This window comes from Metopolophium dirhodum, chromosome 5 (genome assembly GCF_019925205.1).
Source record: "Metopolophium dirhodum isolate CAU chromosome 5, ASM1992520v1, whole genome shotgun sequence".
Classification (NCBI taxonomy): domain Eukaryota; kingdom Metazoa; phylum Arthropoda; class Insecta; order Hemiptera; family Aphididae; genus Metopolophium; species Metopolophium dirhodum.
In genome coordinates this window covers 24062012-24076880 of record NC_083564.1, presented here as the reverse complement: position 1 = coordinate 24076880, position 14869 = coordinate 24062012, and positions in this window count along the sequence as shown.

Genomic DNA, 14869 nt, shown 5'->3' with positions numbered 1-14869 from the left:
GCATGCAATACAATTTCGAATTTTGACGTCGTCGTCGCAGTATTCGTTTATAGACCATAAACTCGCGCGGTTTCTTCTTGTAAGACTTACGATTATATAATGATATCGAGTGATTTTTGAAATCGTGTAAAAACAACAAATTTTTTACGAAAATGAACGCGGTAAAAGGTTTCTTCGTCGCTTTGTCGTGTATTTCGATCGTAAATCACTGTTTCACGTCTAAGTTATACATCCGAAAGTGTAAGCTGACCCATTCCGGAATCGAATATCGGGGCAACGTGTTTACCACTAAGTTCAAGTCATTGTGTCGACCTTGGAATTCGATCGGAGTAAGAATATAATATACTTATATAGTACCCATACGCAGCATTTTTAGAAGATTTACACACTGCGCGTTTAAAGCGAAAAGTTAAGTATTCTGAAAAAAGTTACTTCGCCAATACTAACGAAAATATAAAGACGTTAAATACCTAAATAATATTATATAATATATTAATATTACTATAGCTATATATATATAATATATATGACCCACGGCTTCGCTCACATAACATTATAATATTATATCAGTAGTTATTTGTTGATGATGAGTACCTAGGTAAGTATAAACTTGTAATTTCATTAAGTATCTCGAGCATAATATAAGTGACAGTTACTCAGTTAGTCTGCAGGTATGTATATTGTATGTGCATGTATTAATGTACGTAGTCAAGGTACATATACTATATATATATATATATATATATATATATATATACTAATATTATAAAGAGGAAAGATTTGATTGTTTGTTGGGGATAAACTCCGAAACTACTGACCGATATTAGTACGGTTAGGTTAGGTTAGGATTTTGTATTAATTGATTATATTAATCCACCATAGGTGGAATACGACAAACTTGGTATAACTTTGATACTTTAGAGTTGAATTATACACTTACGTACAAACAGCACGGGGTCCACGATCTACCGCAGATAGATTGCCTACCTGATAATATACTGCTGCGAATCAGAATTTTTAATCCGGGTAACGGAGAAGTTAAGATAAATTTTGAACACCATACACCGAATATTAAATAACGAATTGAACAAAGTTTGAGTCATATAGAGCTGGTACATTTAACGGGCAACGAAGTGCACGGGATCAGCTATAATATTATAAAGAGGAAAGATTTGATTGTCTGTATTGAATAGGCTCCAAAACTACTGAACCGATTTAAATTAAATTTGGTACATAGATAGTTTAGACACTGAGAAAAAACATAGGCAACTTTTTAATACTAAAAAAGGGCTATAAGGGGCTGTAAGGGGCTATATACTGGTTCGAATTAAAAAATTATTTTTTTTGTTGAATAGTCCATTCATCGAGGAAGACTATAGGCTATATAACATCACGCTACGATCAATTAATAGGAGTGCTCAAACAGGGATTTTGAGATTTACGATGGAAATATTTGTTTATAAATGGTTGCTATTGGTTATAAGATAAATAATTAATAGAAATAGTATTTATTTATTATTGGTTGCTATTGGTTAATCGGGCAGATCAGGTACAAGCATGCATCAAATCGAATTTTCACATTGCCCACCAGAGTGGCTGAGTTGCACTTACTGCAGTGAGTTACACCAAAAAGGAGTTGAACAATCACAATTTTTTTAAGAGTTGTCATTTTTTACGGGCCACAAAGTGCGCAGGATCAGCTATAGCCTATATTATATATAAATTAATGTTTGTGTGCAGATCTCTGGGAAGAAGATAGACTAATTTAAAAAGTGTTAAATTTGGTTTTTTTATTCGTCGGAATTTAGTACAGTTAGGTTAGGTTAGGATTATGTATTAATTGATTACATTAATCCACCGTATTATATCAAAATAAACTTGATATAACTTTGATACTTAAGAGTTAAATCATACACTTACGTACAAACCGCACTGAGTCCGCGAACTAGGTACCACAGGTAGATTACCTACCTGATAATACATATACTGCTGCGAATCAGAATTTTTATTCCAGGCAACAGAAAAGTTAAGATACATTTTGAACACCATACACCGAATATTAAATAACGAATTGAACAAAGTTTGAGTCATATAGAGTTGGTACATTTAACGGGCAACGAAGTGTACAGGATCAGCTAGTATATATATATAATAACTTGTCCTGATTCATCATCGCCTATAGCAGAAACCTATGAGTATGACATTTTGTCAGTATAGTTTAATTTTATGATGTAAAGACCCACCAAGATTTTCCTAAATTCGAATTTTAAAGAGGTCCTATTGAACGAGTATTTTGAGATTCAGGTTGAAATTGAAATTTTTTTTATGAACGGTTAACATTGGTTAGGTAGTTTCGTTTTATGATATAGAGACGTAATGAGAAAATATTTTCCAGCAAGATTACAAGTTAAAGCTCTGCAAAACAATATTAAAGAAGCCACAGTTATCACTGGTTGTGCTCGGGAAGAGATAGTTGAGGCGAGATGTGTGTGAATATTATTTTTCCATATTATGTCAAACCTTAGTTAACTGCGTGTATCTTTTATTTAATGTTTAAGTAAAAATCGTAACGAGTCACATTATGAGGTTACTTTAAATTGAAGTAGTTGATTACAGATTACAAGTTACAAATTTAACATGGTTATGTAACTTTGATGCCTATAGTATTGTTACACAATACACGACTACTGTTCTACCCTGCAGGCCTGCAGCCTATATAATTATAGCACCTACAATCACACGCGCATTGTTATTTAATGGTTATTACTTAGTTACTACTATTTACTTGGTATTATAATGTGGTAACGGATCGATGTTGATCGTAGTCCGAGCCTGATTCAAATTTCGCTGACGGGTCTAAGGTGTTGGCCAAGAATTTTTGCCGCAATCCTAACGGAACTCGAGATGATCTCTGGTGCTACACTTATAACGAGAACAGTCCGGTGGAATTGTGTGCTGTGCCCTTATGTTATTTAAAAAGTAATATGCAATGGTATCATTATGGTACGATTTTACGTCTTATAAATTAGGTATTATAATTTTTGTAAAAAAAAAACTGCAAGCGACTGTACGATTTAATTGCAGTCGAAATAAAACATTGATTCATTACATTGTTGTTTTAGTTTTTGAATATTTTCAGTGTGTTTCTTAAACAAAAAAACATTTAGTGAAATGTCAAAATTATAATGGAGTTATAAAGATTATAATATTATATTATGTTTTCACGTATTACTGCGCCTTTAAGGTTTTGAATGGGATGTGTTCTGTACATAATTTTATAATAAATAATATAAATATAGAGTGCCGGATGACTGGTCCGGGAGTGGAGTACGGCGGTAACGTGAACGTGACCAAGTCCGGTTACGCGTGTTCCAAGTGGTCGGACGTGAAGGACTTGCCCGCGGCAGATTCAAAATTCCCGGACGGTGGCCGGACGGCGGCCGGAAACCGGTGCAGGAACCCGACGGGCGACCCGGGCGGCCCGTGGTGTTACGCGTCCGTGGACGGCACCATCGTTCCGGACTATTGCGATACTTCCGGTTGCGATGACGGTGTTTGCCACTGGACGTTGATTAACGGCGGCGGAACGTCGGCCCACGGACATTACACAGCGATACCGATCTCCGATGGCGACGACGACGGTGGCGGTCTCGCAAGTTTCGAGCTCAAGACTTGGGACCCGGCAGTGGTCCGGACGGTACAGCCCTTGTTCCGGGTGTCGCTGACCGCGTACCCGACCGGCTCGTCAAGCGACGGGTTCGAGGTACCGGTTCCGGTGGACGTGTTCGCCAGGTCCGGAACGGCTCAGGTCGTTCGCGTTGACGTGTCGTGGCGGAACGGTTTCGTCGTGCTGACGGCCGGCAATCCAAGTGCTGCCAGAGAGGTGTCCAACCTCGAGCTGAACGCCACTCTGTCACCGGTGGCATATTTGAGCTTCACCGGCGGCCACTCGGCGGCCACTCCGGTGGCCATACGATTTGCTCACTGCGACTTGCGAACGGCTGGTAAATATCTCATCGTGCGATCCTTCGCCTAAGGGTCGGTTGTGGTGGTTGATCCATTCAACAATCGTTTTTTACTTAACTTTCTGTTACCTATACATAGCGAGATACCGGAGCGGTAATCAGTGAACAGTGATTAAGCTGAACGTGTAGTCTATAAATTGAACGGATGGGACCCGTTTCGCCCAAAATCAACTTTTATCAATTTTCGCCCAGATACTCGATTCGACCAAAGCCTTTTCAGTAGTTTTAAAATTAAGTCGGCAATGGTTTTTAAATAAAATAATGCATCATTATTTATTCCCTTTCGACATTTTTCTTAAGTCGTTACAAAAGTTTTTAAAAAATTCATATTAAATTATATACATCATTATTTGTTACATTTATAACTATTATAATACAAATTACAAATTATTATTTTCTACTAAAACTTTTAGAAAAAAGACATAACACAATAAAATATATCATCAAATAAATATAAAATATTGTGTAATGTTTTTTTTTAAAGTTTTTGATACACAACTATAGGCCGAGGCCAAATTGAAAGTTCTCAGTCGTCAGTCATCGTCGATATGCCTCATTTCAATTGTTGGTTCCCTTCGAGCGGTAAATCTTCCGGATTCGCCACTGCAGATCATATCCCGTACACGTCATAATATTATATATATTAGACTTAAAAATGCATTCCACGAGCGCATACTGCACGCGAGGTGCATAATGCCGCAGTGGAGTGCATCGTCGTCGTTTTGGTTTCGCAGGACAGGAAGAGCACGTGACCAATAGCCAAGACGCCTACAGGATATTTCCGCTGAAGAAAACCGTCGTTTCCACTTCCGAGTTGTCATTTTCCGTCCGGGCTGTGATTTCGGCGTCCGTCACGTATTACACCGCACCAGCCAGGCAAACCCCGCGTCTAATTGTTAGTTATGATTATTATATTATTGTAATTGAAAGCTACAACTTAAGTCCATCGACAAACCCAATTCTGGCAGTTTTCACTTCCGTTTAATTTTTATACTTTCTGCAATATTATTACATAATTTAACTTAAGTACTACTTTTTGTTAAATCTAAATGAAATTTGAGCAGATAAGCTCATAATTATTATAAATAATAGGTAGTTTATTATTTATTACTTCCCAATTAGAAATGTATAAAAATAATAATATGATGGTAGTACGGTACAATAATTCTTAAGTTACTATTTCAAAATGAACTGTCGTTACTCGTTTGTCGTAGTCTGTTAAGTATTTATATAAACTGTACAGTAAATAATATATAATACTAAAATTAATATAAGATATTTAACCCTTACGTATTTATTTATTTTTTATCTCAGATAGATTTTGCAGCTCAGCCTGTCCAGCAAATAAAAATCTTTTATATAGAAAAACCGAATGGTGAAGAACAAATAATTTTTAATCAGTCGTACCAAATGGACGTAATATCTTATTGGAAATGGCATCAATACAAGATTACGTATGTGATTAATGATATTTTACATTTTTTACATTTTCATAAAACGGAATCATATAGAAATAATATTATCTTATAATAAATGAATTTGTAAATACTTATGATGTCTTATACCAAAAAAATATACAGCTTTAGAAAATTAAATCTATAGTACATAATACATATCATTTTGAATATAATATATAATATATGTATAATATTAATAAAATAAAATAGCTGGTACGTTATTAAAATTATATAATCTGAGTTTATCACTTATACCTAGTTATTCTTTTATCATTAAACACTCATTATTTCAAAAAGTAATTAAGAAAATAATTATTAGTTTTTAACATGGTTTCTAGTAGTCAAAAAACAATATTTTTGAATATTTTTAGTTTTTTGATACATAAAAACCAAATTAAAGACTAGTAGTTTATATGAGTTATATCTTATACGTATTTAAAGTTTAGATGAGCGGCGTGGAGTGGGACGCGGTTTCCCCGTATAATGTTGGTCTACTACTCCGGTTATCTAAAATTTAAATTAATACTTATAAGTTATAACTAATAAACTACTCATCCTAAATTTGATTTTTATGTATAGAAATACTCAGAATATCTGATTTCGAAGATTAAATAAATCCGTATGTTCTGATTCAAAAAAGTACCAAACTTAAAAATTATAAGGATAAAAAATAATCAAAAATATAATTTTTCCCAAAAAAAAAAATTGTTCTGTAACGACTTGAAACCGTGTAAAAAAATATTTTTAAAAACATTTCTACTCTTTGAATAATGAGTGTCTTACGTTAAATGAATCACTCGGTATATTTTACAATATACCTACATTTATTATCAGAACCTAATTCAAAACTCGATCATAAATTCACCTCAAATTGATAATTGGAATTTGTCCCTCGAACTTAAATTTAATACGAAAGTCACTGTGTTTATTCCGTTTTCATATAATATAGAAAAAAACCAAAATTCACAACAGTGTTTTGAAACTTTTCATATTCATCAAATATTTTAGATCTCTAAAAATGTTATCGATCCGTGTAGTATGTATATTGTACATAGGATTTCGTTTTTAGAATCGCGGACAAAACGTTACAATTAATTCAAGTTACAAACGAACGCGAAAAGAAACCGACGATAGTGTTAAACATAACGGACTTCAAGTTGAGGTTATTCCATTGGTTCGCCATCGGATCAAAAACCGTCGCCCACTGGACGCTGTATTGCAGTGCACCAGAATGTACCTATATACACCTCGGGGTCTTATATGGACTTTTCTAACCTAATATTTGTAGATGGAATCACACGCAGTATACGATTGTTGATTGAATGATACTTCGCCGCATTCCAATCGGCTTATTAAAAATCGATCGTTATATTATCCTCTGAGACATATTAAACCGTCGAGATCTTTTGAACGGATGGAAAAACATAATAATAATATATAACCTATTAATTTATCCTAATAATTAACTTCAAATCGGTGGAGTTTGAGTGCCCTACTCAGCGGGTGGCTTTTTTCAATATTTCAACTAAACAGTCTATGCATTCTATTACAACACATTTTCTTATTGTACGCAGTGTGTACTATTATTTGTACAGACTACTGCGGATTCAATGATTAATTTAAACTGTACATGTTATACATTTAGGCGTCAGTCAATAATAACGATTGTATTATACGTTTGATCGTCGTTGTGATGAATTTCGTACCTATTATTAGCTAGGTATTGCGTGACCCCCACTACAAATGCCAAATAATCTTTTTAATATCCATGATTTTAGAATTCCGGCTGTATGTACGATAAATATCGCTCGTAGAATTGGACTTCCTTTTTAATCGCACAACTTACCAAAAAAAAAAAAAAAAAAAAAGGGGGAACATCTATAGACACTAATGATTTCGTTTGTTGCAGACTATCCGCTCCCCGTGGCGGCGTTGCCTGAGTGCGTGATATCGGAATCGGGTGAAAACTATCGCGGATCTCAATGGATCACCGGAGAAGGAGATCCGTGCGTCCCTTGGAACGTTTCGTCGGTGCGCACAGTGAGTTTGAAATTCGGCTCGAGTAAAACGGGCCAGTACAAGATAATAAGACGTTAACATTATAACATAATCGACACATTTTTGATAATAATATAAAAACGCTATTTAAGTTGGTTAAGGAGAGTGCATTGATAGATCAGAGTTACGCGAAAGCCAAAAACTATTGCCGGAATCCGACTAAAGATCCCAACGGTCCGTATTGTTACGTAGCCGTCGGTGGCCGGAACAACTCGGAGGTCGAAAAACGATCGTGTCGCGTCCGGAAGTGCCGAAATACAAGTAAGTAAGCTCGGCAAACGTGTCTTAAAATAATAAAATCAAGCAAAATAGTTCATACAATATCGGCAATCGGGTTAGGTCTATCGAGTTGGGCAATAAAAAACTGTAGGTCGTTATTGTTTTGCTGACCAATCGTTATTTTTTTGAAGAGAATAATAATTGTACCACAATAATAACATAATAAGAGTATAATTATAAATAGAATATAGATTATCTATAATAGATATCTATATACTGCCCGCTTTCCAATATATTATATAGGCATTATACTCACCCCAACAATAATACATTTTGAACATTGCACACGTCAATGTTAAATGTAAATCCAATATAATATACGATTGTCACGTTCGCCGATCTAATCAGTTTCAAAAAAAAAGTCTAATAAAACAATATACTTATACCAATTACCATTGCATTGGTTAATAAAAAACCACCTGCTATAGGCTTAAAATTATAATGTGTTTTTGGCGGTCTCGGTTTTGCATAGTATTAGTGAGAGCTTTTTCGGATTAAGAAAATTATACATAATATAATATAACAGTTGTTGCGTATTGCCATCGACTTGCCACTATAGTTGATCGCAGTAGCATCTTCGTCGTATTCCTCTTTATAATATATTATAATTAATTGTATAGTAATGTGATGTGGGTATTTATAGAATGCAGCGTGGCCGGAATCGCGACGGATTACGTGGGCAAGCTCAACAAGACCGTGTCCAACCGCACATGCTTGAAATGGGTAACCGCAAATTTTATAATATTAATTAGTCGAATTACGTAAGAATCCCGGTTAAATGTGATTATTTTCGATTTTCCATTGAAATCAGTGGCGGCGATCCTATATAGCCAATGTGTTGCTTTGACACATACACAATTTGGCTGGTGGTAGGATGTTATAGGTGATTGTTTATTATACTAGCTGTGACAAAGTAGTGTAATATATTAATAATTAAAAACAAAACAATACTAAATACAAGTTTTAAAATAAATAATTTTTAGAAGAAAACGTAGCATTTATAATGTTATTTATATTAATTATCCTACTAGTAAATTGTTATCAAAATAATATACCTACAGTCTGTGTGGACTTCGATTCTTGCTATTTTAGATTCGGAGTTATGAGCAATACCAATTTTTGACAAATTCGATTTAATTTTTTTGGTGAAACACAAAAACGATTGACCCCCCTTCGATCCTTTACATATTTTTTTTGGCAATATTGTTTTTTATATAATCAACGTACGATATATAAATCGCCATTTTGGCGTCAAAATGAGCTCCTTTATTTTAAAAATCTAAGTATCATAAACGTCGTTTCAAAAATCATTTTCAACAAAAGTAGTTAGGTACATCAATAAATTGCTCGAGTGTGTTTATATCTTATTTTTATCACTCCTATAATAGGTTGCTAGAGGTTGGATCACATATGATTTTTTTTCAACCTACGAAAAAGCTAATTTTGTTTATCTATATGGTTGCCATTGGTTACATATTGTATTATATTACTAATGGTACCAACTGGTTCTACGCACTGCGTTACCCGTAAAAAAAATAATCATACCCGCGGTTAGTAACCGCATACAACTATACCTAACTTTTACCGATTTTCGCGTTGACGAAAACTTGGCGGCCGTTCTCGTTACTGCAGGCGGGGCACACCGGTGCGGGTTACGCGTTTCCGGACAAGTCGGTGACGGAGGCGTCCAACTACTGCCGGAACCCGACTAGAGAGCCGACGGGCGCTTGGTGTCGCGTTAGCGGCACCGCCGAAACGGAATCGTGCGACGTGCCCGGGTGTTTGGACGACGGCGACGATTTCGACACGCTGCTGATCGGCGGAAGTGACGGCGTCCACTGGATGCACCTGTTGCCCGATTGGAGGGGCCAGTCGGGCCTGCGAATCCGGCTCAAGCGGTGGACGCCGGGCGTCTACGAGGGTGTATCGCTGTACTTTCGGCGCGCCGGCCGCCCGTCGTCGTACGATCTGGTCCAAGTGGGCGCGGACGGCGACGAAAAGATCAAGTTGTACCGGTTGAAGGGTCGGGACGGCGCCGGTGAGTCGCAGTCGGCCACGGCGGCCGCCGACGGCGAGATCGTGTACCCTCACCTGTTGATGGCCAGCCGGTGGACGGAGTTGCTATTTCGATTCGGGGACGACGACGGCCAGATGGCGGCCGCTCTGACGGTGACGATGAGCTCAGCGGCCGGTGGAGAGATATTCAGTTGGGCACTTAGCAACAGCACCGGTAGCGGGGGCGGCGGCGGTGGACGCATCGCGTTCGTAGGACTATCCACGATAACCGGTCGTGGTTACGTGGCCACTCGATTCCCGACCGATGAAGGTATATTATGTTACATACCCACTACAGATAGGTTATTATCTAACATAATGTGTAAAAATTGAAGAAAAGTGTTGTCAAACAAATTAGTTGTATGATATCATAATAGGTACTTAGTAATTAGTATTATAATAATTGTAAGTTCTCATTTGGACGGGAAACGGGGAAGCGGTGAGCTGTGATATTAAATAAGAAAAAAAATAGAAAAATAGTTTAGTTTCTTTTATAATATTATAGGTAAGTATAAAAAAAATATTTAAACATAATATTATTTATGTTTCGTACAAGTATTTAAATTTAAATATCAAATGTTTTTATTTAGATTTGTATAGTTACTAGCTCATATAACTTCTCGATCGAAAACGATTAAATCGATATTGTTACACATACTTGCGTAGGTACTCGTATATTATGACATTATACTATATCATTATGTCTAAATACTCTATAATGTCTATGTATTTTGTTCACTACACCATTGTCAAAATTCGTGATATTTTGCCATAGATTGTCTCATTCATAGTTCCGAGTCGCATAATTTTTCCGTTCATTTGCCGATTAATGTCCGGTCGAACACGAGTCTGACGAATGCCAAGCCCGAAATCGTTTTTCGAGTGAAGCATACAGGTAAGTGTATTAAATAGGCCACGGACGGTTTCATTTTTTTGTTTTAGTTCGTTCGTCAACGAAACATCTAAATTTGGCTATTTTGATCGGCGTGCGCAGATTGAGGTAGGATGTTCTTTTTTTTTTTTAAATTATCACAACTTTATAGTGAAACGCAAACGCTGACCGAAAACAATCATTATAAGAATATATTTTGTATTTTACACGCATTCACACACATGTAAAAAAAAACGTTCGCAATATCCCTGCTGTGGATGGCTCAACTAAAATCTACCTTAATTTCCTAATACTTTATACTAGGTATCATTTATGTAGAAAACATTCTTTTAAGAAAAAAACATTCATTTAAGAGGACGCTACACCCGCATGTGTTGTCTCTGTCTTACAAACGTGCAACATAGCAAAAGCGGTTTTGCGCGGGAAAGAACCGAGAAGGCTATAACTAAGAAACGAGATTTTTACCACTTAAAAAGGAGAACTTTGGCTGTGCAGCGTTTTTTTTATTTTTTTTTTTTGATATCACTTATATGAAAAAAGTTCTTACTGTTTCAAAAACCATTATTGTTTGTGTTTTCCAAACTGGAAAAACTTTTTTCATATAAATGATATCAAAAAAATAAAAACAACGTTACACAGCCAAAGTTCTCATTTTTATGTGGTGAAAGTCTCGTTTCTTATTTATGTTTGTAGCCTTCTCGGTTCTTTCCCGCGCAAAACTGCAGTTTTTGCTATGTTGTACATTTGTAAGAGTAAGACGGAGACAACACATGCGGGTGCCTTAGCAAGGGGCGCCATTTGAGTTGTATAACAGGGGTGCCAAAATTTAAGCAGGCCAATTTTTTTTTTTGTCAGGCCACTTTTTCAAAAATAGTAAATACGGATATTGTTTATAGTGGAAAAAACAACTGCCAGTGCGTGCAGTGCCGTCAGTTCGTTGTCAACTACAATATACAGCCAGTTCCAATTAGCACCACTATAATATACGTGTTTACGTACAATTTATTTTAAATTGGTGTATACTTGTTGGACAGTTTTGATCGGGGACCGCCATGCACGATCGAGTGCGAGAGTGGGAGAAATTGGGCTCGGGACGGCCGTCGGCGCATTCTAAATTTTAATCCAGGCCAATAAGACACAGGAAAATAGGGGAGCCCAAGTATACCCTGCTCCCCCCAAATGGCGCCCCTGGTCTTAGCGTTAGGTTAAATAAATGTTTTTTTCTTAAATGAATGTTTTTTACATAAATGATACCTAGTATAAAGTATTAGATCACTAAGGTAGGTATAGATTTTAGTTAAGCCATACACTGCATCAGGGATGGCGAACGGTTTTTTTTACATGTGTGTGATTGCGTGTAAAATACAAAATACATTCTTATAATGATTGTTTAACGGTCAGCGTTTGCGTTTCACTAAAAAGTTGTGATAATTTTTTAAAAAAAAATGTCGATAGAGCTAATTGTATTTGGGGCAAAGGGGACCTAACGCACGTCGTGCACACCAATAAAATATCTGGCTTAATATTATATTATAAACGTATAGATAACCAACTTGAGCTTTACAAAAATTGCGGTCATATACCATGAAATATTGTTTGCGACAGGTGTCACGTGTATTGCGTTAACGAGTCGGGTGCTCAGCGAACGGCACGTGCTGGAGATCGAAGGTGGACGCGCGGAGTTGTGGCACGAAGGGAAGCGGCCGAAGAAATCGCTCGGAGCGTATGAATCCAACACCGGTGCAATATTGACGGCCGGCAATTGGACCAGAATCCTTCTGAGGTTGGTCGCTTAGGACACGTCGTGCGTACTACCGCTGGTGGTTAAATCGTCCACCCAAAATCATTTCACTGCTGCGAAAACGACATCTTGCACGAGCACGAACCGCTCGACCTGGTATTCGATGGCTTGCAAATTGCAATATCCGAGAGCGTGACGAAATGAGATTTATTATTTTTGTTTTGCATTATTTTTCTGATTTACATACACCTACTTATTACGACGCATCTTGGCTAAAATATAAAACAAAGTGTTACGTAACTATAACATAATGCAATCGGACTATTGGTTAACTCGCAGAGACGAAGGGACCGACCAAAAAGTTCGAGTTATTCGAGAATTGAAGTTATCCTCGCAAGATAATACAATATAATAAGAAATTCCAAGAAAAAGTTCAAGGTGCTCCTTTTCGAATTAACCGAGTTTGACTGTGATACAAGTACCTACAATATATATCATACAATTTTCAATTTTTGATGCTCAAATGTCACCCACTAGCCCATTCCCTCCTAGTTTCAAGTACAGGTGCATATAACGATAGTGCCACGTTCACAGTGTCTATATAGTATCTACCTATAGGTAATGTAGTAATTAGGTAATTAGGTAATAGGTATATCTATTACCTAATGTATTATAGCGTGTAATGATAAATATTAACGACATTACTATAATAACACTATATCTATAACTATATATATAGAATATACATATTAAATAGTTAAGTCATTGTACAGTTGGAACGAGAGCGTGTTACGAATGGACTGTGGTGGCGTTCATTGGCGGCATTGGACCGTGGACCTGGAGCGGCCGCTGCTGGTCCGTTATTTTTCCGTGGCCAACCGGGGCGGCGGTCGGACCGAGTGGACGGTGAACTGCGACGAGCCATGGAGGCGGCTGCCGGACGTGGACGGTCCGCCCAGAGACGGGGCCTGGGGCGGTTGGGGCGAGTGGGAGCGGTGCACGAAAACTTGCGGCGGTGGGACGGGAGTGCGGAGCAGGCGGTGCGACAGTCCCAGGCCAAACGTGGCGGGCCGACCGTGTCTCGGGCCGGCCACGGCGGTCGGCGCGTGCAACCAACACGAGTGCGGACAGGTGTCCGACAAGACGGCGGCCGCGGTGCGACGGTTGCTGGCCAGCAGGACGCACAGCGCGGTGGCCACTGTCGGCGACCGGTTGACAGTGTTGTGCGACCGGTCGACCGTGGACGCTGTCCGGGCCGATTCGCCGAAAGCCCAGTTCGGTTGGCTGCGAAACGGTAAGACCGTGACGTCGACGGTCGCAGACGACGACAAAGACAGATGCACTTTGGGTAAAGGAAAATATAATAAATTATTGTACGGTACTATAATGGTTTCTGGGAGTTGTGTTTACGTATATATACATTTTTCACCGTAATTGGTCTTCGGTATTTATTAAAATTTATGAATTAATGGTGATCAGACGATGGGAGATGGGATATAATATCATACATCCCAGCCTATGACCTTTTTTTTTTAAATATATATAATAGTTTGAGTACAGGTATAAAATGAACCATAAATTATATTTATAATAATCAAATAGTGTAAGTTAAAAAATTATCCACATCCCTCCCGTGACAAAATCATTTGACTATCACTTATAGGTGATACCGCCTCAGTTATTTCTATTTTCTAGTTACCGACACATTGACGCCATTCATCAAATGTAATTTTCTTCACCACTATTGAGCGGGGTGTATCGGATGTATCTAACTAGATTTTATTACATATTAGCATCAAATATTCAAATAATATATAATATATTATATATATATCTGTAATTGATAAATAGAAATATACGAGTGTTGCACAGGCTATAATTTGAATTTATTGAATATATTAATTTCCACCCCGAGTTTGACCAAGTAGGCAATTCAATGTACATGCATACGCCTCAATAAAAGCGTAACAAATAGAATTGCTTTGGTACAAATTCTAAAAAAAAAAATGTCATAAAAAAAAATACATAAGAACATATTATGTATAGTACAAGTACAACCCTAATAAAATTATTTAATTTGTAGTGGGTAGTAAAAACTAAAAACAATTAATAATTCTTAACCAGCGACCAGCTTTTGATTGGCTGACAGGTTGTTTTTTTTTTCTTATAGCTAAGTTATTGACTTAATATAATATCAATATGATTTTGTTTCAAATAGGTAGGTAAGTACCTACTTTATTAGTAATATATTCATTACTACATAGTCACATTACTCATTAGGTATGCAAATTAAAATTAATATGACACAAAATATATTAACAACAATCTCTTAAGGTTTAAGGCATTAAAAATATATATTATT